The sequence below is a fragment of the Mandrillus leucophaeus genome, unplaced genomic scaffold (assembly GCF_000951045.1).
Source record: "Mandrillus leucophaeus isolate KB7577 unplaced genomic scaffold, Mleu.le_1.0 Scaffold172, whole genome shotgun sequence".
Classification (NCBI taxonomy): Eukaryota; Metazoa; Chordata; class Mammalia; order Primates; family Cercopithecidae; genus Mandrillus; species Mandrillus leucophaeus.
Window position 1 is genome coordinate 4,492,218 of NW_012101721.1, and position 27,031 is coordinate 4,519,248.

The window sequence follows — 27,031 nt, forward strand, 5'->3', positions numbered from 1 at the left end:
AACTACCTCATAGAGTGGAGTTAAAGTACTTAGTAAAATCAGCCTGGCACATTGCAGGTACCCAATAATATAAACTATTATTATCATTATCATCAAAGTCAACATTAGCAACAAACACACATTGATATCTACTATACATTATGCTTTTAGTTTAATCTATTCATCCAATCATTTCAAGGAGAGAAAACATGCAACAACATGAGTACCACTCTAATGTGTCACAATGCCTAATTTTAATAAACCAAATTTATTGCAACTAAATATTTACATTCTTTTGATCTCTTGTGCTCATCAAACCAAAAGAGCAAAGTTTACAATAATTGTGGGATAAAAGCTGACGTTCTCTTACGCTTGAAGCGTCTGAAAAGAAACTCCAGGAGGCTCTCAGGGTTAAACTATGGGACAATTTGAGCACCAAAAAGGAAAGAATGATTGTAAGTGTTTAAAACACATTGAATTATACTTGATGTGTGTATGTTTGAGGCAGAGAGAGGGAGGAGACCTTATTTAGCATCAATGGAGGTAGCTAGTGTAGACATACTGCTATGCTCTGGATGTTGGTGTCCCCCTAAAATTCATATGGTGAAACTGAACCCCCAAAGTAATTGTATTAAGAAGTGGGGCTCGCTCTACTCTCTCCTTGCAAAGAGTTAATCATTTCTGTTTTAGTCCATCGTAAACTTAAGTTTGTACTCCTACTTAATGATTATACTAACATTAGAAGAAATCCACTGAGTCATTGGGAAGGATGAGGAATTTAGATCACTTCCAGCTTCTCTCCTCCACTGTAAGATCTGTTCCTTGTATTATTAGTTTCAGTTCTTCTGGTTTTTTTTTTTTTTTTATTAGTTTCAGTTATATCCTCAAACCTCTACTTCATGTTAGACGTCCTGTAGTCGGTATATCTTTACTGCCAACATGTGAGATAAATAATAGTGCCCCTCCACTACTTCCTCCTTCCTTTTACCTGCCTCCTAATCCAAACCCAGGAAATGACAGAAATAATATGTTTAAAGAACAAATTAATAACCATTCTAGGAAACAAGAGAAAGTAACAACACCAGATGAGAAATATGAGCAATCTGAAAGTCAGAAAACAGTGTTCGTCCTGGGGGATATGAGGAGGCAGCAGCCTAATGTGGCAGAGGATTGGGTGCCACAGGCTCAGGAGGGCAGGGGAGCTGCTTGATTGTGCCTTGGTTTCTCATCACCTTGTCCTTGGTGGATGTTTGCCTGTTCTGTTGTCATTGGGGGCACCTGATATGAATCAGAGGTAATCATTAGAGCCATTGAATGCATATGGGTAGAGAAAGAGTTTATAACAGTCACAGGCTTTGCTTCTCTAGGCCTGATGGACAATCTGCAGAAGCAGCTGTTGCCAGCCTCGTGCGCTCACCTGGACCAGGCACTCAGCCTGCTTCTAAAGGCTGCGGTGATGAGGGTCAGGCCACAGGGTGAGTGTCGTGTGGCTCCTCTGAAGTAGTTTCCTGGTCATGCTCGGGGGCTGGGAGCCTTGAGAGGTGAGTGGGGCCTGAACGGGTATGGTACTTTGGCTAGTGTACAGGGCCCTGAAGACCCTGTCCTGATTCTCCTCCATCAGCCTTTCTTAGACCTGCTGCCTCCTAACATTTGCTTGTTTCCCATTCTCATGCTGTCATGCTTCTTTGAAACCCAGCTCAAGTGCCTGGACGTTCCTCCCTCAGTCTGCAGCTGAATATGGACAGTGTTTGCTGCACTGGCTGGGGCACAGTTGGGGTTGTCTCTGACCTCCACAATGATCAAGTTTCGGTTCTTTTCTTACCTATCAGCAACATTTAATGATTTAATGCAATCTCCTCCTTGAAACCGTTTCACTTGTTTCTAGAGAGGCTGCTTCTATAGTGTTCTGTTTTTAAGAACCCCTTCAGGAAAGTAAAGCCAGAGCAGTGCAAGTAGAATGAATGATTTCTTATGAATATTCTCACCAGTTGGCCTGGAGGGCACTGAGCTGTTGGATCTGAGCAGCACACTCCATAGTAACAGAGGGGCGACTCAGCTAGGGGAAGACCCACTACAGGGGAGAGAGTCTCATCTGAGTCCAGCCCCAGCCTTCTGTATCCCTTGATGTATCTGAAGACCTGCTTCTTTGTAAAGCAAATGTGTCCTCTGAAATTAACAACAGACATTTTGCTGTTTCTGCTGTTCATATGGTTCGGGGTAGCACAGGCCACACGTTCGGGTTCATACCTTAGAAAGCTTCTGGGTCAAAAGCTGCGCTGTCCAATTCAGTAACCACTTGCCATGTGTGGCTGCTAAACACTTGAAATGTTGCTGGTGCAAGTGCAGATGTGCTCTAAGTGTAAAGCGATCACCACATTTCAAAGCAAAAAACACCAGAATATAAAATATCTCATTAATAATCTTTATGTTGATGTGTTGAAATGATTATAGGTTGAATATATTAAGTTAAATAAAAAGTTATCAAAATTAATTTAATTTATTTCCTTATACCTTTAAAATAGATTTACTAGGAAATTTCAAATTACTTGTCTGGGTTACATTTCTATTTTTAATGCATTCAGGTCCAGGCACAGTTGAGCTCATGATTTTGTACTGAGGTCACTCTCAGAGATGGTTTAGGAGGATCTGATAAAGGGCTTCTTATTCTCTAAAGAGCAGATACCCCTTTTTTCCCTTGGGTGATGAGCAGAAGAGACGCCTTGACCCAGGTGAACTTGATGAGATAGATCCCATTGTTAAGTTGGTTACCCTTACTCAAGCACCTGCCTGCAGTCCTAGCCTATAGTAAATCCCCTTCTCCTGCCCCCACATACACCTTTTCCTTTCCCGCAGGAGTTCTCTCATCTTCAACAGGATATTGAGATGACTGAGATGACCCCTCTGAGGACCATCCTGGGGGTTGAGGGTTGTGAGTGTACTGAGGTCTGAGTTCATGTGGGATCATCTGGTTTGGCTTATTCGGGTTTTCTTTCTTCCGTTTTTTTGTTTGTTTGTTTGTTTTGTTTTGTTTTTTGATATTCAAATCAGCCTCTGCTGCTCTTTGCGCCTCAGGGAGCAATACGTGATCCTTTAGAGTGGGACCATAATGGAATGACAAAGAGCATACTTTAGTGATTGAGCAAATCACAAAACCTGTTTCTGCCTGATCATCCATGTTGGTGGGTTTGTAACTATATGGATACAACCTGCTGCTGATTCTTGTCAGGACTCTACTCCATTTCTGGATCCTCTCTGTTAGAGAAAGGGAGCCTGAGCACACCTGCGTTGAGATCCAAGGAGTTAGAGGAGGTGAGGTGAATAAAGGCATGTGGAGGATTAGCTGACAAGAAACAGAGAGAATGGAAAATACAGAGGAAAGAGATGGTGATGATTGTAATAGCTTTGGGGAATTGACTCTGGGTCAGGCACTGTGCCCAGTGTGTTAGTATTTATATTATTTTATCTACTTCTCATAGTAATCCCCAAGGCAGGTAGTAAAATTATCCCATTTTATAGATGAAAAAACTGGAACAGAGAGAGGATAAATAATCTGTCAAAATCATAACAATGGCCAGTGGCAGGAGGAGGATTTGAGCATGGGTCTCAGTCTGGAGCACATGTCTTTAGTTACTGTATTCTACTACCCATAGATAGAAATAGAACAGGGGAATGTAAGTGGAAAAGAAAAAGGCACATCAAAAGGGAAAAACAAATAGAAAAAGAGTAAAACAAACGTGCACTAGAAATGTAAGTTGTGATGTTTGACTTGAAGGAGATGAGTTTAAAAAGAGGAGGCAGTAAAAAGGAAATTGGAAAGAAAATGGAGTCTCAACCTTTTCTTCATACATCTAGAAGATTCTTATTCTCATATTTACCAGAAAATTCCTATTTGATAAGGTTTGACTCTGTGTCCCCACCCAAATCTCATCTCGAACTGTAATCCCCACATGTCGAGGGAGGGACCTTATGGGAAGTGACTGGATCATGGGAGCAGTTTCCCCCATGCTGTTCTCATGATAGTGAGGGGATACTCATGAGATCTAATGGTTTTATAAGCATCTGGCATTTCCCCTGCTCACTCTTTCTTGGCTGCTGCCATGTAATACATGCCTGCTTCCCCTTCCACCATGACAGTAAATATTCTGAGGTCTCCCCAGCCATGTGGAACTGTGAGTCAATTAAACCTCTTTTTTTTTTTTTTTTAAATACCCAGTCTCAGGGAATTTATTTATAGCAATGTGAAAATGAACTAATACACTATTTAATTTTAATTTCCTTATATAGTTAGGGAGCTTGGTTTTTGGTACATGTGTACATGGTAACAAAATGTGGGCAGAGACAAAACGTACCTTTGAAGTTAACTCAAAGCCAGAACCCTAAGATATCCTGGTTTTCTTGCTAAAGATTCTTCACAGATCCCTGAAAGAATGCATAGGCTCAGAGATGCCACTAAAGAGGTCAGCAGTGCTGCATATGAGCATTGTTGTCCTGTACACTGTTTTTGGCTTGGAATGACATTTTCACCAAGTTTAGATAGAATAACAAAACCAAGGCAGTACCTTCTAGAAACATAAATGTGTACAGTTTAACAAAGGATTGTTCTTTGTTGTGAGATTATTTCTAGGTTGGGGTATTGAAGTGCCACTTCTTATAAATGATAGAAGCATCTTCTAGCTTTTAAAATGTCATTTAGCAAACAAAAAAATGAAAGCTCTTTCTCAAAAACAAAATGTTGAGAAAAAAGAGGAACTTGCAGGATTTAAACAGTATGAAACTATGCATATGAAGTTTGAAAACCTTCAAAACATTACTATGTTGTGCATGGTTACATACATACGTGATAAAATTTTAATTTCATACATAATAATGATTAACATCAAAATTCAGGGTAGTGGATGCCTCTGGTAGGGAGCAGGAGAGGAACTGGATTGGAGACGGTAACCAGGGAGCTTATTTTTGTTTGTAAAATTGTATTTCTTAAACTGAGCAGTCAGTGCATGGAAGTTCAATTCATCTTTTCACAAACTATACTGAAAGTTTGCAATACACTGCAAAATTACAAGGAAAGAGTGAAGGAAGGAAGTTAGAAGAGAAGGGGGAGGTAAAGAAGGAGAGAGGAAGGAAAGGATGAAAGGAAGAGAAGGGAGGAAAGATCACATTTTATTAATCCAAGGTGTGGAAAGTAGAGTTAGAAGTGATGTCAAAAACACCAAGATCCATTTTGGGCAGGAAGAAGGAGAAAAACTGAAGGTTAAGTCATAAAGCAAAATTTCCTGAGGAATTCAGAAGGAAAGACCCTCAAGATAAGATTTATATTTGTGTGCAGCTACAAATTCCCCTGAGCATGCTCTAGCTGTATCCCCAAATCTAAGTTACCTTCCTAAAGAGATAAATTTACCTTGGCCTGCCTGGACAGGTGGATTTTCAAATGAAACCACTCTTCTGACTAGCGCAGTGCGTGAGAAAACACTTCTTAGCTTTACAAAGTCTCTGGTGGGGTTGGTGTCACAAAAATGATCCTGGCAACTAGTACAAGCACTGATTCTGAAAATGATGTATGTTTTTCCTTCAAACACAAAAACTGCAGTGTGAATTCTGTGATAGGTAAGCACAGAAGAAGGAAGGACATATGGAATCACAAGCAATGTGGCCGCCTTGGTGCTCTTCACTAATCTTTTGTGTGCCCAGAACTGAACCCTCTCCTATTTTGCTTCAAGTTCTTCCCAGCTGTCATCTCTGTGTACCTCAGAATTTATCAATAATGCCTTCTAGAGAAGAGGAGAATCACAGACTAAGAAACTTTCTGTTTCCTTTTAGAAAGTAAAATGTCAAACTGGTTGGAGAGAATAGCAGCAACAATCATATCCTATCAGTGGAGACCGTTATAGTCTCCATTGGACAGATGAGGAAACTGAAGGCCAAAGAGGATAAGTAAATTTCTCAGGGTCACCTGAAGGGTGAGCCAGTAATCAGAGACTTAATTCCAGATCTGTGCAATTCTTCCACCGGGTTCTAACTGCCACTCCTGCCATCACAGTGACTCACGTTCCAGTGAGGTTCTTATCCCTCACCCCTGAGTGGACTGCAGAAGGGAAATTTCTTTCCTCGTACTCCACAAGAATGAATAAAGACATGGGACTTCAACATATTGACGTTGAGACCATGATATTCACTTCTGTCCTATAATGAGCAATGTAATAGCCAGTAGCCAGTGTGTCCACATCTGTTTTTAAAAATAACATTGTCAGCCTTTATATATTGTTTTTGCCATCTATTTTTCCCACCACTAGACCAGTCCTTTGCAGAGTTTTTAAACCTCCATGGCAATTGGCTACACTAAATGAAGATACTTTTTGCCCTTATTGCCATATTTTAAGTCACTCCAAAGTTTTCTAGTAGCTCAAGCAGGAACTTAATCATCCTCCATTGCACACCAACCCCCCAACACCAAAAGGTTCTGTTGGATTTAATCATCCCCAAATGGATGTCTCAAGTATGCCTCCAAACCAGTCTGTTGACCTCACTATGTCTGCCTCTTCCACGCCTCTCTGCTTTGGTTGACAAGCAATTCTTGCAAAGCTACTTGAGGGAGTATTGCTGTGGCTTCCATGGCTTTTTTTTTTTCCCTCCACTTAACATTGCCTTCAGAAATGATTATTTTTTAATGATAACAAGCCTAATAATCCTTAGGGTGCCAGAATAGTGCTAGGCTTTAGGTAGAGTCTGGGAATTTTTGGAGACCCTGTACTGTGCTTTTTCACTTGAACTCAGGAGCAGCAGCATTTGTATCCATGGTTCATAAAAGTATATTTCCCACACTAACAATAGCTGAAGTCTAGCTCAGCCAGCCAAACTTCCTTCTTGCATGTCATTAAATCATGCAGTTATAGAACTTTAAGTTAAAAAGGACAGAGAAGACATTCTATATTAACGTTGTATATGGTACTAAATTTCTCTTTATATCAGTTGTTTCCTAACATTAGCATGTATCAGAATCACATGAAAGGCTTGTTGACAAGTGTGTCATAAATTTGTTTATATAGTTGCTGCCTTGACATCCATGTTTAGACCTGATAGAAGTTGTTGAAAGCAGTCATACTCCATTGCCTTTGGCCTAGTTAAAGCTTCCTTTCCCTGTGTGGTTGTTTATTATATAGCCGCCTCCTTGCTCATCTCACTGACCCCAAGCCCAACACACTCCATAGCTGCTGACCATGATAAAACCTATGGTTAACACCAGAGTCATATAAATAAGTTTCCCCCTTTCCTGAGTGTTTTTTTTTTTTTTTAACTAGACTGTAGCAGGATGAGCCACAGACAAAATTCCTCAGACACTGGATTAATCAAGGAAGAGGTTTATTCGGCCAGGAGCATTGGCAGACTTGCATCTTAAGAGCCGAGCTCCCTGAAAAAGAAATTCTTGGCCTTTTTAAAGGCTTACAACTTTAAGGGGTCCACATGAAAGGGTAGTGATAAATCAAGCAAGTGTGGGGAACATGACTGGGGGCTACATGCATCAGCTAACAGAACAGAAAGTTTTGCAATGCTTTATCATACAATATCTGGAATTTACAGATAACACAAGTAGCTTAGGTCAGGGGTTGATGTTATTGTTGTCATTATTATTTAACTCCTAGGGCTGGGTGGTGGTACCAAGGTTGTCTGGCTATTTATCTTACTTTTGTTCTTTCTAACTTCCTGCTTTCTCTCTTTTCTTCTGTCTTGTGAACTAGGCAAGGTGGGGGGAGGAGGGCAGCAGGAGTAGAAATAGTTTCCTTCCTTAAGACGATCCATAGCCCCCTCAGGAAAGCATAAATGATAATGCCTATGGATCTTAATAATGGCATAGCCCCACAGGTTCTCTCTCACCCTTTCTCTCTCACTCCCCACCTCTGGTTGAGATCCTTGATATCTATAGCCTTCTTGTCAGTCTCTCATCAACACTCCTAATCTCTCTCGGTCCTCTGAATAATAAAGTTTGCTTGATAGAGCTCAAACTGCAAATTCATGGGAAGGAGATCAAATCTCAGTTCAATGCTCTTCGGTTTCATGCATTTTGGTTTCATATCCTCATTGTGTCTCCCCTGACACAGACAACTGAACCTAACTTTCTTCCCCAGTTAGATTCTCCTAGAGAGTGGCTATCTTGGCGTATGGCCCATCTGGACAGAGAGATTTCAAGACAAAATTAGAAAACCATAACAGTAAAAATCACAATAAAGTATTTCTTGCAATGTGAATGCACTGACAAAAATTCTTTTAACTTATTTTATCAGAAACTGCTATATTTTATCTCATTCTTGAAATTTATTTTGTTGGATATAGAATTCTGTGTTGACAGTTATTTTGCTTAAGGACTTGAAAGATACTGTTCTTCTGTTTTCTGGCCTCCATTATTCCAAAAAGAAGTCAGCTGCCATTTAAATCATGCTCCTCTTTTATGTTCTATGCCAGTCTTTCCTGGCTGCTTTCAAGATATTCTGTTTATCTTTAGTTTTCAGTAGTTTGACTATAATGTGCTTAGGAAATTTTCTTCAAATTTATCCTGCTTGGGGTTCTATGAAGTTCTTGAATTTATAAATTTGTGTCTCTCCTTCCTGTGTTGCCCAGGCTGGTCTCAAACTCCTGGTCTCGTATAATCTTCCCACCTCAGCCTCTGAAAGCATTGGCATTACAGGAATGAGCCACTGCACCCAGCCTAATATCCTTACTAAGTGCTCAGTCTGTCACATCTTTATTGTTGTGTCTCAAATATACTTTCTTATTTTTTGTATAATGGACAGGCTGAGAATTTCAAAATCTTTAATTTTGGCTCCTTTTTGCTTGCTTAACTTTCATGTTCAATTAATTTATTTCCCCTTGTATTTTCCTATAAGATGTCAGGAGGAACAAAGCCACTCTTTCGACACTTTGCTTAGGAATCTGTTTAGCTAAATATCTGATTTCATTGCTCAGAGGTTCTATCTCTCATAAAACACTAGAACTCAAACACCGTTTATCCAAGTTCTTTGCCACTTTATAACAAGAAGTGCCTTTTTTCCCATTTCCAATAACATGTTCCTCATTTCCATCTGAGATATAATCCGAATGGTCTTTACCATCCATATTTCTACCAATATTCTGGTCGTTGTATTGTCTAAGAAGACAGAAGCTTTCTCTACAGCTCTCCTCTTTTCTTTCTGAGATCTCACCAGAATTGCCTTCAAATGGCCATTCATGATAATCTAGGCTTTTTCTAGCATATACATAAAAACTCTTTCAGCCTCCACTCATTACTCAGTTCCAAAGCCACATCCACATTTTTAGATGTTTGTTACAGCAACACCTTCACTTCTTGGTACCAATTTTTGTCTTAATTTGGACTTCTGTAACAAAACACTATATACTGGGTGGCTTATAAACAACAAATCTATCTGTCACTGCTTTGGTGGCTAGAAGTCTGAGATCAGGGGGTCAGCATGGTCAGGTTTTGGTGAAGCCCTCTTCTGCATTACAGATTGCTGAACTCTCATTTTTCATGAGTAAGAAAAAGCAAAAGTCTCTGGGGTTCATTCTATAAAAAAGAGCATTAATTCCATTCGTGAGGGCTCTGTCCTCATGATCTGATCATGTCTCAAAAGCTTCACTTCCTAATATCACCACATTGGGGATTAGGATTTCAAGATATGAAGATGGGGGCAACACAAATATTCAGTCTACAACAATAACCTTTGAAGTTACTTTTATTTTATATTTTTAATGAAAACAATATAGGAACATAGATTAATGGCATGTTAATCTGACACAACTTATAATAAAAATTGGCAATCCCCTACATCCTTCTTCTCCTTACTCAAGTTTTGCTTTTAGATATACTTATTAGCTGTTTTGATATTTCTATTTCACAAATTATTTACTGGCTTACTATTTAGGAAGATAAGTGATTATTTCTCTTACTCTATCCCCCACCCATGTATACATACACACACACACACACACACACTCACACATCTTTCCCCTTCTCTTCCATTTGGAAGATCACAATTTTGGTCAATTATAGGGTTTTACATTAACAAATTACCACAAATTAATGGCTCAGTTAACACAAATTTATTATTTTATAGTTTTAGGTCAAAAGTAAAAATTAGTCCATAGGGATAAAGTCAAGGTGTTAGCAAGGCTGGTTCCTTCTGGAGACTGTAGGGGAGAATCTGTTTCCTTTGACTTCTAAATGTCTTCTGTTTTCCTTGGCTGTGGCCCTGTCTTCTATGTTCAGTCAGCAATGTAACATCCTCAAATCTCTCTCTGATTATTTGGCTTCTGTTTTAATTGCACACCTCTCACTATAAGCCTTCTGCCTCTCTCTTTTAGAAGAGCCCTTGAAATTACATCAGCCGCAACTGGATAATCAAGAATAGTTTCTCATTTCAAGATTCTTAGTTATATCTGCAAATCCCCTTTGCTACAAAGGGTAGCATATTTACAGATTCTGGGGATTAGGGCATGGACATCTTTGGAGGAAGAGGAGCATCATTCTGCCTTCCACACTAGGATCATATAAATGTTTCTCACAGATGAATCACATGGTATACTATGATTTGTTTTTCATTTCTAATACCATTTTCGTTGGTGTTAATAGTTAACTTTCGTTGTTTGCTTAATTTTTTATGTACTTGCACAAATTCTTCTAACCATGAAACTCTTCTTAATATGACAAAACACATCAGTTAAACTGTTAGTCCATTTTCTTTCTGGAGAATTCTCTCCTAAAACCCTTTGTCCTCCTGCTTCTGTTTGGTGCAATTGTTCTTTAAACCAGAGGCCAACGGATATTCTGTAAAGGACAAGATATTAAATACTTCAGGCTTTATGGGACAGGTAGTCTCTGTCTCAACTACTCAACTCCGCCTTTGTATACAAAAACAGACACGGACAATATGTAAATAAATAGGCAGGTTATATTCCAATAAAACTTTACTCACAAAAGCCAGTAAATTGAGGAAGATAGTTGGAAAGAGACATACATAGATCAATGAGATACAATAAAAAACCCAGAAATAGGTTTACACAAATATGCCCAACTAATTTATTTTTTAATTTTTTATAATCTTAAAATATTTTCATTTTTTTAGATTCAGGGGGTACATGTACAGATTTGTTACATGGGTATACTAAGTGATGCTCAGGTTTGGGGTATGATTTATCCCATCACCCAGAGTGAGCATGGTACCCAATAATTTTTCAACCCTTACCCCCTCCCTTCCTCCCTATTCTAGTAGTCCCCACTATTGTTGCCATTTTTATGTCCATGAGTACCCAAAGTTTAGCTCCCACTTATAAGTGAGAACATGTGGTATTTGGTTTTCTGTTCTTATGTTCAGTTGCTTAGGGTAATGGCCTCCAGTTACATTCATGTTGCTGCAAAGGACATGATTTCATTCTTTTTTATGGTTGCATAGTATTCCATAGTGTATATGTACCACATTTTCTTTGTCCAATCTATCATTGATGGGTTGACTCCATGTCTTTGCTATTGGGAATAGTACTGTGATGAACATACAAGTGCATGTGTCTTTTTGGTAGCATAATTTATTTTCTTTCAGATATATACCCAGTAATGGCATTGCTGGGTCAAATGGTAGTTCTGTTTTAAGTTCTTTGAGAAATCTCCAAACTGCTTTCCACAGTGGCTAAACTAATTTACAATCCCACCAACAGTGTATAAACATTCCATTTTCTCCACAGCCTTTCTAGCATCAGTTGCTTTTTGACTTTTAATAATAGTCACTCTGACTGGTGTGAGATGCTATCTCACTGTGGTTTTGATTCGCACTTCCTTATTAGTGATGTTGAGCATTTTTTTATGTTTGTTGGCCATGCATATGTCGTCTTTACAGAAGTGTATGTTCATGTTTTTTATCAGCTTTTAATGAGGTTTTATGTATATTTGCTTGTTAAATTGTTTAAGTTTCCAACAAATTCTCAATATTGGATCTTTGTCAGATTATAGTGCAAAATATTTTCTGCCATTCTGTAGGTTATCTGTGTACTCTGTTGATAGTTTCTTTTGCTGTGCAGAAGCTATTTAGTTTAACTAGGTCCCACTTGTCAGTTTTTATTTTTGTTGCAATTGCTTTTGAGGACTTAGTCAAAAATTCTTTCCCAAGGTCAATATCTAGAATGGTGCTTCGTAGGTTTTCTTCTAGGATTCTTATAGTTTGAGGTGTTACATTTAAGTCCTTAATCCATGTTGATTTAATTCTTGTACATGGTGAAAGGTATGGGTCCAGCTTCATTCTTCTGCATGTGGCTAGCCAGTTATCCCAGCACCACTTATTAAATACGGAGTTTTTTTTCCCTGTTCCTTTTTTTGTTGACTTTGTCAAAGATCACATGACTGTAGGAGTATGCCTTTATTTCTGGGTTCTGTATTCTATTCTGTTGGCTTATGTGTTTATTTTTGTACCAGTACCATGTTGTTTTGGTTACTGTAGCTTATATGATAGTTAGAAGTCGAGTAATGTGATGCTCTGGCTTTGTTCTTTTTCTTTAGGATTGCTTTGGCTATTTGGGCTCTTCCTTGGTTCCCTACAAAATTTAGAATCGTTTTTTCTAATTCTGTGAGAAATGATGTTGGTACCTTGATAGGAATAGCATTGAATATGTAGATTGCTTTGGGCAGTACGGTCACTTTAACAATATTGATTCTTCCAATCTGTGAGCATGGACTGTTTTTCTATTTGTTTGTGTCATCTATGATTTCTTTCATTAGTGTTTTGTAGTTCTTCTTGTAGAGGTCTTTCACTTCCTTTGTTAGATGTATTCCTAGGTATTTCATTTTTTTGGCTATTATAAATAGAATTGCGTTCTTGATTTGGCCCTCAGCTTGAATGTTATTGGTGTATAGAAACGTTACTGATTTTTGTACATTGATTTTGTATCCTGAAACTTTACCGAAGTCATTTATCAGTTTCGAGAGCCGTCTTGCAGAGTCTCTGGTGATTTCTAGGTATAGAATTATGTTATCAGCAAAGAGAGAGAGGTTGACTTCCTATTTTCCTATTTGGATAATTTTTATTTATTTCTCTTGCCTAGTTGCTCTGGCTAGGACTTCCAGTACCATGTTGATAAGAGTGGTGAGAGTGGGCATCCTTGCCTTGTTCCAGTTCTTAAGAAGAATGTTTCCGTCAGCTTTTGCCTGTTTAGTATGTTGTTAGCTGTGGGTTTGTCATAGATGGCTCTTACTATTTTGAGGTATGTTTCTTCAAATCCTAGTTTGATGAGTGCTTTTATCATGAACGCATATTGGATTTTATCAAAAGCTTTTTCTGCATCTATTGAGATAAACATAAGGTTTTTGTTTTAAATTCTGTCCAACACACCTATCAGAATATTTAAAATTAGAAAAATAGAAATAACACCAAATGCTGGTGAGGATGTAAAGAAATTGGATTACTTATACATTGCTAATGGAAATATAAAAAGGTACGCTCTGGAAAACAGTTTGGCAGTTTCTTAGGAGACAAAACATGCAGTTAACCATATGAACTAGCAACTGTATGCTTGGGCAATTATCTCAGAAAAATGAAAACTTATGTTTATACAAACACCTACATGAAAGTTTTCATGCAGCTTTATTGGTAATAACCCAAACTGGAAATAATGTAGATGTTCTTAAGTGGATAAAGAGTTAAACACATCATGGTACATCCATACTATGGAATAATACTCAACAATAAAAAGGAAAAAGCTGCTGATACACAGGACTTGAATAAATCTCAAGAGGATGATGTTGATTTTTAAAAAGCCTATCCTAAAAGTTTACATACAATGTTGTTTAATTGATATAGCACTCATGAGATGACAAAATTATTGAAATGGAAAACAGACAAGTGATTGTGGTGGTAGATATATAAATCAGTACATATACATATACAATTTTATAGAACTAAATACACATGCACACACACATACACATAAGTACAAATAAAACTAAGATTGGATTATGTCAATGTCAGTATTCTAGTTGTAAAAGTGTACTATAGTTTTATATTATGTTACCATTGGGGGAAACTGGGTAAAGAATACACAGGATCTTTGTATCTTTATCACAACTGCATGTGAATCTTGGTGTAATCTGCTAACCCACTCTAAACCAACTGCATAACTCTCATCTTGGGGTTTCTGTGTCCTTCTGAAATGCCTGTTAATTGGATAATGAGTCTCCTGGATTGATCCTCCAATGTTCTTATATTTTTATTTTTCAGAACTCATTTTCTTTTTAGAATAAACTTTATTTAGGTGTGATTTACACACAATAAAATGCATTAAATTAATGTATATTATTAAATACATTTTGGCAAATATATATAATCGTAATATAGGACAATTCCCATCATCCCTAAAATGTTCCCTTATCTCCTTTGTAGTCAGTTCTCTCCCTTGCAACAAATAATCTGCTTTCTGACACTATAGTTTTTTTCTTTCCAATAATTTTGTTAAAATGTAATTGTATTTCTGAAGGGCCTTCTATTACCTTCAGAGCTCCCTGTGAGATCTGCTGAGGCCACTTTTGCAACTGCATTTCTGTTCAACTTCTCTCTCTGCTTAGTCCTGCTTCCCTTGCCTTCTCACAAGTGCCCCTAAGAGCAATCTCCAGAAAACATACTACTTGAACATCTCAGATTCTGAATTTGCTGCCTTGGAAACCCAACCTGTGACACTGGTTTTTGACAATTTTATTTTTAGGTACCTAGGCATGGTATCTTTATTTATCTTGATAGTGTTCACTGTGCCTATTCAATCTGAAAAGACTTGTCATTGTTCAGTCCTTGGACTTAAAATTTTTTTTTTAATTCTCTATTTCCTTTAAATTTTTCTTTAAAAATTCTCTGTTTTCTCCTATTGAATGGATTTCAAAATATCTGCATTAATTTTCCCTTTCCATTAATTCTCCTTTCATACTCTCTAATTATACCTTTGCACTGCATTCTGAGAGAAGTCCTCAGCTAGGTCTTCAAATTCATTCATTCACTCTTCCAGTGATTCAAATTGATGGACTATCTGGCCCATCAATTGGGTCTCTATAGCAGTTGCATAACCTGCTTTCTTAGTTCTTCATTTATAACCTGTTCTTATTTAATTCACATGATATTCTGTCGTAACACTCTGAGGCTATTACTTTGATTTATTTTAATTAATTGTTCAGTTTGCTCTTTTAACTAGTTTTTTAGTATTCTGTTTGTTGAATTAGTGCTGTTTTTTATAATGAATTTCCACAATATTGGGTGTTTCTTGCTTGTGCATTCATTTTTATATAAGACTCTCCTTATTCTATTTTTAGTGGATGTGGTTTCCTTTGGGGAAACAATCCTGCTTCAGGTGATTTGGGGTCCTGAAACCATAAATCTGCTTCAAGGAGGTATAGCTATTTTGGAGGCTATGGGTTTCCTTCTTCTTGGGTGCTGTAAGTTATCTAATACATTACCCTTCCTTGCTTCCCCCAATACCTATATTCATAATTTTAGCCTGAAGATTGATGTTCTGCTGGCTACTTCTTGATACAAATGAACATGGGGTCAACCCATGTGGACAGTTAAAATATATTTCTTTAACCACTCACCTAGATGTTTTGCCAGGGGTCTTTTTAACCCCCTATATCCTTACCTTTAATTTTTAAGCACCTCCAGAGCCATGGCACCTTTCCTAACAGTCCTCTCACGTGCTTTAGACAGTGGTTTCTTCTGTTAACCCAGTCCCATGTTATGTTTCTTTCATGGACCTCTTCATGATCACTAGTGTGCCCTTTTGCTTTCCAGGTCTTTTATGAAATAATTCCTTAAACAATATCTTTTCTAAGGGGTTGAGTCAGTAAATGTCAGCAGGAATTTGAGTCAGCAGGAATTTGTATTCAGTTCATTCTCCAACTCTTAAAAAAAGTATTTGGGATAGTTTAAATACCACCAGAATTATTATTTTAAGTTTCAATAGAACTTATCTTTTAGAAAATCCTCTGGGCTTGAGTTAGGTGTAAATTTTGACTACTGATAGCATTTCTTCCATAAAATATAGTCTTTCTAGGTTTTCTATATCTTGGTAATTTTGATCAGTTGTATTTTGCTTAAAAAAAATCCATTCCTTTTATTTAGATACTTTAATCTGATATAAATTTGGCATAGTAAATTCTTATAATTTAAAAGCTCTACTATTTTCTATATGTCTTAGAAAATATATTTTACAAATACTTTGTGTGTGTGTGTGTGTGTAACGAACAACTTTTAGGGGAAAGATTATTATTATTATTTTCTCTACAGTGTGTGAGCACAGTGCTTTTTATAATACTGGTTTACTTTTCTTTGTAATCCCTTTGAAAGTATTCATTGTACTGCTGTTGGTTACGGTTCAGAGAACCAAGACTTTTTGCCTATACCAGGTGTATGGCTAATAATTTGCTTTATTATACACCGTTTATCTTGAAAGCTATGGCTATCAACAGAAAGTAATGAAAATTAGCATGACTTCTAATTTACTTAGCTTCACAATGATATATCTCCTGGATATGTTATTTGCATTGTTGTGAATTAGCAGGTTTGGTAATCTTGGTAGACTCTCCAGCTTCTCTTAGATACATGCTCAAGGAAAAATAAGCACATGTCCCCAGGTAACTCCATGGCCATTTCCGTGAGTATAGTAGGGAGATATTAATAACCCTTGGACATCTCTTATTCCTGTGGTGTTTGGGATTTTTCTTAGCATTTCTAAAAGCAGGGAGTAGTTTTCTTTTCTCAGCATGTTCAAAATAATCTACAAAAGCACTTCAAATCAACCTGTAATTCTGAGTATAAAGCTTTCTCTCTTTTTCTCTGTTGTTGAGACCTTTCAAAATCCACTTCTCATTAGTGGTTTCCTTCTACCACTGTATTTTTACAGAATAATCTCTTATATCTTATCTAAGAATTTTTCTCCCTCTCCAATAAACCAGGTTGAGAGCTCAAATCTAGAAGTCACTAGCTATGAGAATGTGGCAAGTCACTTAACCTCTCTGAGTATAGTTGTCTCAATTGCAAAACAGGGGAGTTAAGATTGTATCCATGTCATAAGATCGTTATGAAGATAAAACAAGATAAGGAATGTATGTTGTTTAGCTTAGTATATAGGAATCAATAAATATTAGTTGGTATTGTCAGATATCATAATCATCGTCATCATTCACGTGTGCTAACTGCTTTTCCTCAACTTCATGTAAGAAACTTCTAGCTTAACCTTGCAGGAACTATTTGGGGTGATCATCTATAATAGGAAAGTAGCTATGGCACCCTATCCAACAGGTCTTTGTTACAAATATCTGTCTCCGTCTACTAGATCTGTAGCCGAGCGTTCCTACATGGGCACCATCTGTGCCTGTCTGTGGTGTTCCTGAAAGCACACTTCTAAAGCCTGTTCATTCTCTCCTCTCTCTCTGGAAGCGATAACCTGCCAACCTCTGAGTGCTGGCAATTTGCGAGGTATTGATTTACCTGACTCTTGCACTCCCTCCTAGAACACACACACACATTGTAAAACTTGTTTCTTCCTTGATACAATTGGATTTCTCTTATTTTCTATGTTCTGACAATAGTCCAATTTCGATCTTTGCCCTAGAATTTTAGTGCTGTGTTTTCCTTTTAAACCAGTTCTTTCAGCACTGATATCAGCTAATGCCCCCAACTCATCTCTACCGATATCAGTAATACCCCAATCCCACTTCTACTGACCTCAGCTAATACCCAAACCTATCTTCACCAATATCAGCTAATGCCTCAAATCCCTTTCCACAGAGATTGGGGTAGAGATGGGTTTGGGGCATTAGCCGATGTCAGTGCTGAAAGAATGGGTTTAAAAAAGAAACAGAGCAATCAATTTTTGCAGCAAAGATTAAAATTATAACAATAAAGTATAAAAATGAATTTAAAATATTTAGTTATAAATATAATAAGCAACATTTCTTGAGTACTTACAGTGTGCCAGTCACTCAGCAAGAACATTCCTTAGGCTATAACATGTCTTCCTGCCAAACAATTGTAGAGGTAGTTTGTGCTATTATCCTCATTTTGTGGATGAGAAAACAGACACTTGGATTGAATCACCGACTCATGGTCACAGACATCTATTGAGCAGTGAACCGGGACACAAGTCTAGGGTTTGAGGGGGTTCTCCCCTTGAATCTAAACCAACTGAGAGAAACAAAATAGTCAGAAGGTTCAGGATCAAAAGACTGGCTCTTTTGCTGACTTAAGTTAGAATGAAGAGGCCAGGCGCAGTGGCTCACACCTGTAATCCCAGCACTTTGGGAGGCCGAGGCGGGCGGATCCCCTGATCTCAGGAGTTTGACACCACTTTGGGCAACATGGTGAAACCCCATCTCTACTAAAAAATTAAAGTGTTTCATAAAGGTGTGAAGTGAGCCCTCAGCCTGCAGTGATGCTGCCACACCAGCAGATGGCACTGAATAGCTTCTCAGGTGCCGCAGGAAAACCATTTACCAATGGTGGTTGCAACCTCTTAATTAGCTTGGACTGAGGAATTCATATTAGAATTTGTTTTATTCATTATTTGTACTGCTTATTGCCATTATTTTTCTTCCTTCCTTCCTTCCTTTCCTTTCCTTTCCTTTCTTCCTTCCTTTTTCCCTCCCTCCTTTCCTCCCTTCCTCCCTCCCTTGTTCTTTTCTTCCTGCCTTCCTCCTTCCCTTCCTCCTTCTTCAGTAAAATTGACTAATAAAATTTGTGTATATTTAAGGTATACAATGCAATGTTTTAATATATGTACACATTGTGAAATGATTACCCCAATCAAGCTAATTAACACAACCATTACCTCACATAGGTACCATTGTGTGTATGTGTGTGTGGTGAGAATACTTAAGATTTACTCTATTAGCAAATTTAGTATTTAATAAAATTATTATTAACTGTAATCACAATCCTGTATATTAGGTCTCCAGAACTGACTCATCTCAAAACTGGAGGTTTGTACCCTTTGACCAGCAGCTCCTTATTTCCTCTACTCCTTGACCACTGGTAGGTAACCATTCTTTTACTCTCTGATTCTATTATATTCTGTTTTTTAAGATTCCATATATGAGTGAGATCATTCAGTATTTGTCTCTTTGTGTCTGGATTATTTCACTTAGCCTAATGTTCTTCAGATTCATTCACGTTGTTGCAAATGACAGGATTTTTTTCTTTTGTTAAGGCTGAATAATATTCCATTATATATACAGCAGTCCTCTTTTATCCATGGGGATGTGTTCCAAGATCCCCAGTGGATGTCAGAAAACCACAGATAGTACCAAACCCTATCTATATATATATACAGTATGGTTTTTTCCTATACATAATTACCTATGATAAAGTTTAATATATAAATTAGACCCTGTAAGAAATTGAGAAGAATAAGAAAAAAATAGAACAATTATAACAATAGACTGTAATTAAAGTTAGGTATATGTGGTCTTTCTCTCTCTATATATATAAATATCTTATTGTACTTTACTCATATATTTTTAGAGCATGGATGACTAGGGGTAACTGAAACCCTAGAAAGTAAAGCTGTGAATTAGAGGGGGTAAGCAGAGACTATAGTGTATGTATCACATTTTCTTTATATAACCTTCCATTGGCAGACACGTAGGTTGTTTCTGTATCTTGGTTATTGTGAATAATATGATGAACAGGAAAGTGCATGTTCTTTGACATGCAAGTGCAAGTTCTTCGACATACTGTTTTCATTTCCTCTGTATATATACTCAGAAGTGGGATTGTTGGGTCATATTGTATTTCTATTTTTAATTTTTTGATCACTCTCTATACTTTTTTTTAAAAAAATAATGACTATACCAATTTACCTTCCCACTAACAATGTATAAGGGTTTCCATTTTTCCATGTGTAATTAAAAAGAATGTGCATTCTGCTGCTGTTGAATCAAATGTTTTGCATATCCTGTTAGGTCCATTTGATCTAAAGAGTAGTTCAAGTGTTCTATTTCCTTATCAATTTTCTGTCTGGATGAGCTATCCGTTGTCAATAGTAAGGTATTCAGTTCCACTGCTATAATTATATTGCTGTCTAGTTCTCCCTTCAGAACTCATAATATTTGCTTGATATATTTAGCCTTTCTGATATTGGGTGCATATATATTTAGAATTGTAATATCCTTTTGCTGGATGACTCCTTAAGCATCAAATAATGATGCTGTCTCTTGTGATAGTTTTTAACTTAAAGTCTATTTTGTCTCATATAAATATATCTATTCCTTGTTTATTCCTTCATTTCTTGAAGAAGAAATGAACTTCTTCAGCTTTTGTTTGTCTGGGAAAGTCTTTATCTCTTCCTCATTTCTGTAGGACAGATTTTTTGAGTACAGTATTATGGGTTGGCAGGTTTTTTATTTTTTCTTTCAACACTTTAAATATGTCATCCTACTGTCTCCTGGCTTGCATGGTTTCTGCTGATGTATCTGCTGATATAGTTATGGGGAATTCTCATGTATTTGATGAGCTTCTCTTCTCTTGTTGCTTTCAAAATACTCTGTCTTTGATTTTTGACAGTTTGATTACAATGTATCCTTGTGAAGTCTTCTTTGGGTTGAAACTATTTGAAGACTTCAAGCTTCCTATACCTGTATGTCCATATCCTCTCCAGATTTGTGGAGTTTTCAGTCATTGTTACCTTAAATTAGCTTTCTTCTCCTTTTTCTCTTCTTTTGCTTAGAGTACTGTAATGCTAATGTGAGCTCTCTTGGTGGTGTCCTATAAATCCCATAGGCTTTCTTCACTCCTTTTTATTTTTTTTTCTCCTGTAACTGGACCATTTCAAATGATTTGTCTTCAAATTCACAGATTCTTTCTTTTGCTTGACCAGGTCTACCATTGACTCTCTCTATTGCATTTTTCCATTTCATTCATTATATTCTTCAGCCCCCGGATTTCTATTTGGTTCTTTCTATGATTTCTAAGTCTGTCAAACTTCTTGTTTTGCTCACGTGTTGTGTTCCTAAATTTGGTGAGTTGTCTGTGTTCTCTTGTAGTTCACCGAGATGTCTTGAAACAATTTTTCATTCTTTGTTAGGCAATTAATAGATCATGATTTCTTTGGGGTCACTTACTAGAATATTTTAGGGTTCCATTGATGATGTCCTATTTTCGTGAATTTTTGTGTACCCTGAAGTCCAGTGTTGCTGTCTTCACTTTTGCAGAAGCAGTCACTTCCTACAGTCTTTACTGACTGGCTTTGGAAAAGAAAGACCTTTGACAATCAGCCCAACTATAGATTTTCAGACTCTCTCAGATTTTTTTCTATGGACATGCCCACTTCCTACCTCTTGTTCCCTCTTGCTGGGAATTCTAAGATTGTATGCCTTCTCTCAATCCTGCAAAGCCAGGCTGGGTGATGAAAGCCTCCCATTTGTTTTCTCTAGGATGGCGCTCTGAAACGGTGAAGTTTGTGTACCTTCTCACAGCACTTGTTGTCCATGAGGTTGTGCAGGAAGTCAGCATTTGGAGAGGGACTCAGTGCATTTGTAGTGCTCCTGGGCCAGTTGTTGTTGTTCTGCAGGTAAAGCCTGGCCCCAAGCAGCTCACGGATAGGCTTCCTGATGGAGTCCATGGAGTGGTTAGTAAGGTCTGTGGCCTTTCTTCCTTGCTCCCAGCTTCTCCCAAGCAGTCAGCCACACAGATCACATTAGTATTCTGGGTGAAATGAGAAAGAAGTGGGCCTCTTGGGAGCCATCCCACAAGGCTGGGAAAGCTGAGTGCTCACTCATATCACTCTCACTTTCCAACTTGGGAGAAATTATGGGCCAACAGGGTCTCTTAACTGTGCTTCCTTGAAGGGGTGACACGGGTAAAGTGAAATTTTTCTTACTTTCTTCAATGTGTTTATTCTTGGATTTTTTTTTTTTTGCCCTAACACTGTACTAGAACTTCTTTACTGGACTCTCAAACTTCCATGATGGTATTTTTGTTTATGGGTATTGGTCAAAATGGATGTTTCTGTAGGCAGATGATAGCAGAAATCTCTTATTCTGCTATTTTGCTAATGTCACTCTGCAGTGAATTCTTGAATGTAACCATCCTCCCAGTTGGTCCCAAGCATGGCTCTGGGGTAGTGAGAGTTATCTCTGATGTTTATGTGGGTTTGACCAATTCCAGCAGGCTTCTTTTGTTGAGTCAAGTAAGTCAGCTCACTTTGAACCCAATGTGGCTGCTTTTATTTGGGGTTGTTAAGACTGAGTTTTGGCACCTTTTGAGGCATGCAAATGGGTTATCTGTTTTGTCTTAGGGATAGCCCTGGTTTTGCAATAAATATTCAGGCAACTTAAAAATATTTTAAGCAACAGGCTTCATTTTCTACTATTTAACCAAACTGTCTGTTAAATTTTGGCAACTTATATTAATAGAATGAAAAGATTCAATATTGAGTTCAGGGAATTACCAGGCAAGGATTGATGTTTTTGCACCAGAGACATTAACTTAGCAAAGTAATTGTACACCAAGGCCTCAATTCAGCTTTGTAAGTTCTCAGTAAATTATGCATGTTGTGTTGCATGTAATCTTAGCTCTGTGTCTCAGTTTATTTAAATGTAAAATGAAAATTATGATAGTACTTATTAATATTGGTTTTTATAATGTGACACATAAGCATGAGCAAAGTAGTATCAAGCAAACTGGAGAGGTAAGGAAATGGTTAGAATAGAATAGGATTTTAAAATAAATTTACTTGAGAAAAATGCTTAAAATCTATTTATTTTATATACGACTTTAGAATTTACAAAACTTTCATTTATTTTTTGAGTTTAATAATGTAGATACTATTATCTACTTTTTATAGATGGGAAAACTCAGGCTTATATGTATTGTGTGTCCTGGTTAAGGTGGAACAGTCAATAAATAGCAGAAGTGGGAAGAGATTCCAGTCCTTTTCCACCTTATCTATTTTCCACTCCTTTCTATTCTGTTTTATGGTTAGATGTTTTAAATAATCTTTCTTTAGTGAGTGTATATATATTATGTATGTGTGTATGTGTGTGTGTGTATAGATATATGTGTATATATATACATGTGTGTATATACAAGTATATATGTGTGTACATGTGTGTATATATACACACACATATATTTACACATGTACATATATATAAGTGTATATTTATATATGCATGTATATGTGTATTTTTTACCAAAGCTAGGAAAAGGTGTGTTTCTCTATTCTTCCTTTTGTGTCTATGGATTCTGCTCTCTCATTGCTCTTGGGGTCCTTTGTTAACCCAGCTCAATCCCGTATACACGAGCTGATTTACTCAAGAAAGTAGGATGGCTTTCCTTATTAAATTCTTCCTGGTGTGAATGTGGTCTTTGGTATTCACTTTCTTCTCAATTTCAGATATCAGAGACTTTTTCTTCACTGTGGCTTTTGTACCAATTAGAGATACACCAAAGTTTGGCTTCATCCTGAGAATTTGGCCACAACATCTGTTACTCAGGTGTGAATTTTTCAGTCTTAGCCTTTGAAGGTCAGAGTGGCATAGAGACATCCTTAAACATAACCTCTGACACCTTTGAACTTGTAGTCAATAACATCATCCTGTGGTGTACTGTAATATCTAACCAGTTTAACAACATAAGGAATACAAATATGACATGCTATTCAGATTTATTGTTGATACTTTTAAAAACAAGTGAGCATTCTGGATGTTACTTAGAGTGAAAAATCTCTTTATGTATTTTATATATGAAAATTCTTGACTGGGCACGGAGGCTCATGCCTTTCATTCCAGCACTTTGGGAGGCAGCAGCAGGTGGGTTACTTGAGCTCAGAAGTTTGAGACCAGCCTGGGCAGCATGGTGAAATCCAGTCTCTACAAAAAATACAAAAATTAGCCAGGCGTAGTGGCATGCACCCATGATCCCTGCTACTCAGGAGCCTGAGCTGGGAAGATCGCTTGAGCCCAGGAGGTTGAGGCTGCAGTGTTTGTACCACTGCAGTCCAGCTTGGGTGACAAAGCGAGATCCTGTCTCAGAAAAAAAGAAAGAAAAACAATTCTCACAATATTAAAAGCACGAAGGCATATTTATCATTACAATTATAAAACAGAACAATTACTATGGAAGCTGTTCATTTTGTGTATAAAATAATTTAGAATTTTAAAATAGTTAATAAGAATATAAATTAGCAGTTAATAAAAAAATTAAGAGAAACTGTGTTAGCTGGATAACTTCAGGAAGTTATTCTTTCTCAGCAAATAAATATTCATGAGAATTTCAAAAATGCAAAGCAGAATAATAAAAACATTATTATGCCATAGTTCTAATATTTATAAAATTATTTGATGTATATTAGAGAAAATAAGCTTTAAGATCTGTCTTAGTCTGTTTGTTTTGCTATAAAGGAATACCTGAGGCTGGGTAATTTATAAAGAAATGAGGTTTATTTGGCTCACGGTTCTGCAGGCTGTACAAGAAGCATGGCCCAGTGTCTATTTTGGCGGGGGGTCTCAGACTGCTTCCATTCGTGGTGAAAGGCAAAAGGGAGCTGGCTTATGCAGATCACATGGCTGTATTGAAAAGCAAGAAAGCAGAGGAGATGCCAGGTTCTTTTTCAACAGACAGCTCTTACAGGAACCAAGAGTGAGAACTTATTCGCTGCGGCAGAAATGTATTGAGCATTCATGAAGAATCTGCCATCATGATGCAAATACCTCCTACCAGGCTCACCCCCAATACTGGGGATCAAATTCAACATGAGTTTTGACAGAGCCAAACAAACTATATTCAAACCATAGCAAGAGCAATATTTAAATTTTATGTTAAATGTAATTCCAGGTAAGCTATGGTTCTTTCAAGAAAAATTTCTTTGGGGAATTTTTTTACCTCTTGTAAGTATGAATTCAGAATGTCAACTGTGACTTCTAAATTCCATGAGAAGGGAAAACTCCAAAATAAGGTAGAAAACCTAGATATGAAAAAGTATGCTAGAGTGGAAAAAGAAAACGAGAAAAATTGGGTGTCTCCAAATTTCTTATTCTTTTACCAATTTTAATATTATATAATCTTACAAATGTACTGTATAGGGACCATGGAACAGCTATCTGACCCTACTAAACATGTATTATGCCTGCATGTTAATAAGTTTGCAATTTTATTTATAAAAGTTTAGTGATAAAATTATAATGCTCATATTTAAATATATTATGATAACATCATACATTTTGTATAACTAAATTTTATATATCTATAAATAAAATAGTATATTTTATGTCTCAGAACTTCCTTTTATGATGGTTATTTTTAGCTTTGGCTTGGCTTTAGTTGAATGTTGACTTTAACACTTGGGCAGTTGGTGTTTGACCAGAATCTATCTTTGGTGAACTTCTGGTACAAACTGTCTCATAATTTTGGCAGCCATGTTGTACTCTGGGTAATGAGGTGTTGACCCTCATCGAGGGGCATCCCTACTATGCAGAGTAACTAGTTATGGTAATGGGTATCATGGTACTCACTTTATTTCTGTCAGCTGAACCAGGATTTCTGTCAAGGATATCATATACACTGAAAACAAAACAAAACAAAACAAAATGACTTTTAAAACACCTCCTAGGAGTCAAGTATTATAAGAAACCCAGTATGTCAAATCCAGAGACATAAATTATTCAAGGATTGTTACAAAACCAGAGGTGCGTGAGAAAACCTAAATCCAAAGAACCAAGAATTAGTAGGAGATCCACTTCAGGAGCTAAGAATTCAAGCATTTAAAGGACTAGGTATCAAAAGGGAATCCCTGGGCTGGGCATTATGACTCATGCCCATAATCCCAGCACTTTGGGAGGCTGAGGTGGGCGGATCATGAGGTCAGGAGATCAAGACCATCCTGGCTAACATGGTGAAACCATGTCTCTACTAAAAATACAAAAAATTAGCCAGACTTGGTGGTGGGCACATGTAGTCCCAGCTACTCAGGAGGCTGAGGCAGGAGAATGGCATGAACCCAGGAGGCAGGGCTTGCAGTGAGCTTAGATCATGCCACTGCACTCCAGCCTGAGTGACAGAGCGAGACAATGTCTCTATCGGCCTGGGTCCTGAGTGTTACTACGCAGTCAGACACCTAATGGAACATAAAAATTAAGTAAGCAGATTTAAAAACCCCTTTTTAAAATTAAACCACTAAGTTTGTGGTTGTGCATTACTGTAGTATAATCTATCCTACAGAGACACTCAATTCAAAGAAAGGAATCTGGATAGAGGGAAGGTAGAAGACATGAGTATCTGATTAAGGATCAAAGAAGAGGTATAAGAGTGACATTTTGGAGACACTACTACAAATTAGCCAAAGAGATTGAGTACATGGATTTCTCCTGTCAATAACACACTAACATGGCAACAAGACATAGAAATGTTTGCTTTCTTTAGGCTTAGGGCCATATAAAAGGAAGGTGTTTGTGTGTGTGTGTGTGTGTGTGTGTGTGTGTGTGTGTGTGTTCATTTGTTTTTGTTTGTTTGTTTGTTTTTGAGATGGAGTCTTACTCTGTCGCCCAGGCTGTAGTACGGTGGCTTGATCTTTGCTCACTGCAACCTCCACCTCCCGGGTTCAAGCAATTCTCTTGCCTCAACTTCCCGAGGAGCTGGGACTACAGACATCTCATAGCTATAGCACCTGGAATACATGACTTCTTCAATCACCACAGCAGGGAAACAGATACTGAAGAAGAGTATTTGGACTTTTCACTGCCTGCACAGAAGTGATACATGTCACTTGATTACATAACTCACATATGCATTACCTCATGTATTACTCCATTTTTACTATTGCTATAAAGAATGATCTGAGGCTCCGTAATTTATAATCAAAAGAGGTTTAATTGACTCACAGTTCTGCATGGCTGGGGAAGCCTCAGGAAACTTACAATCATAGCTGAAGGTGAAGAAAGGGAAGCAAGACATGTCTAACACAGTGGCAGGAGAGAGAGAGGGCAAGGGGGGAACTTCCAAACACTTTAAAACCATCAGATCACATAAAAACTCACTATCTTGGGAAACCA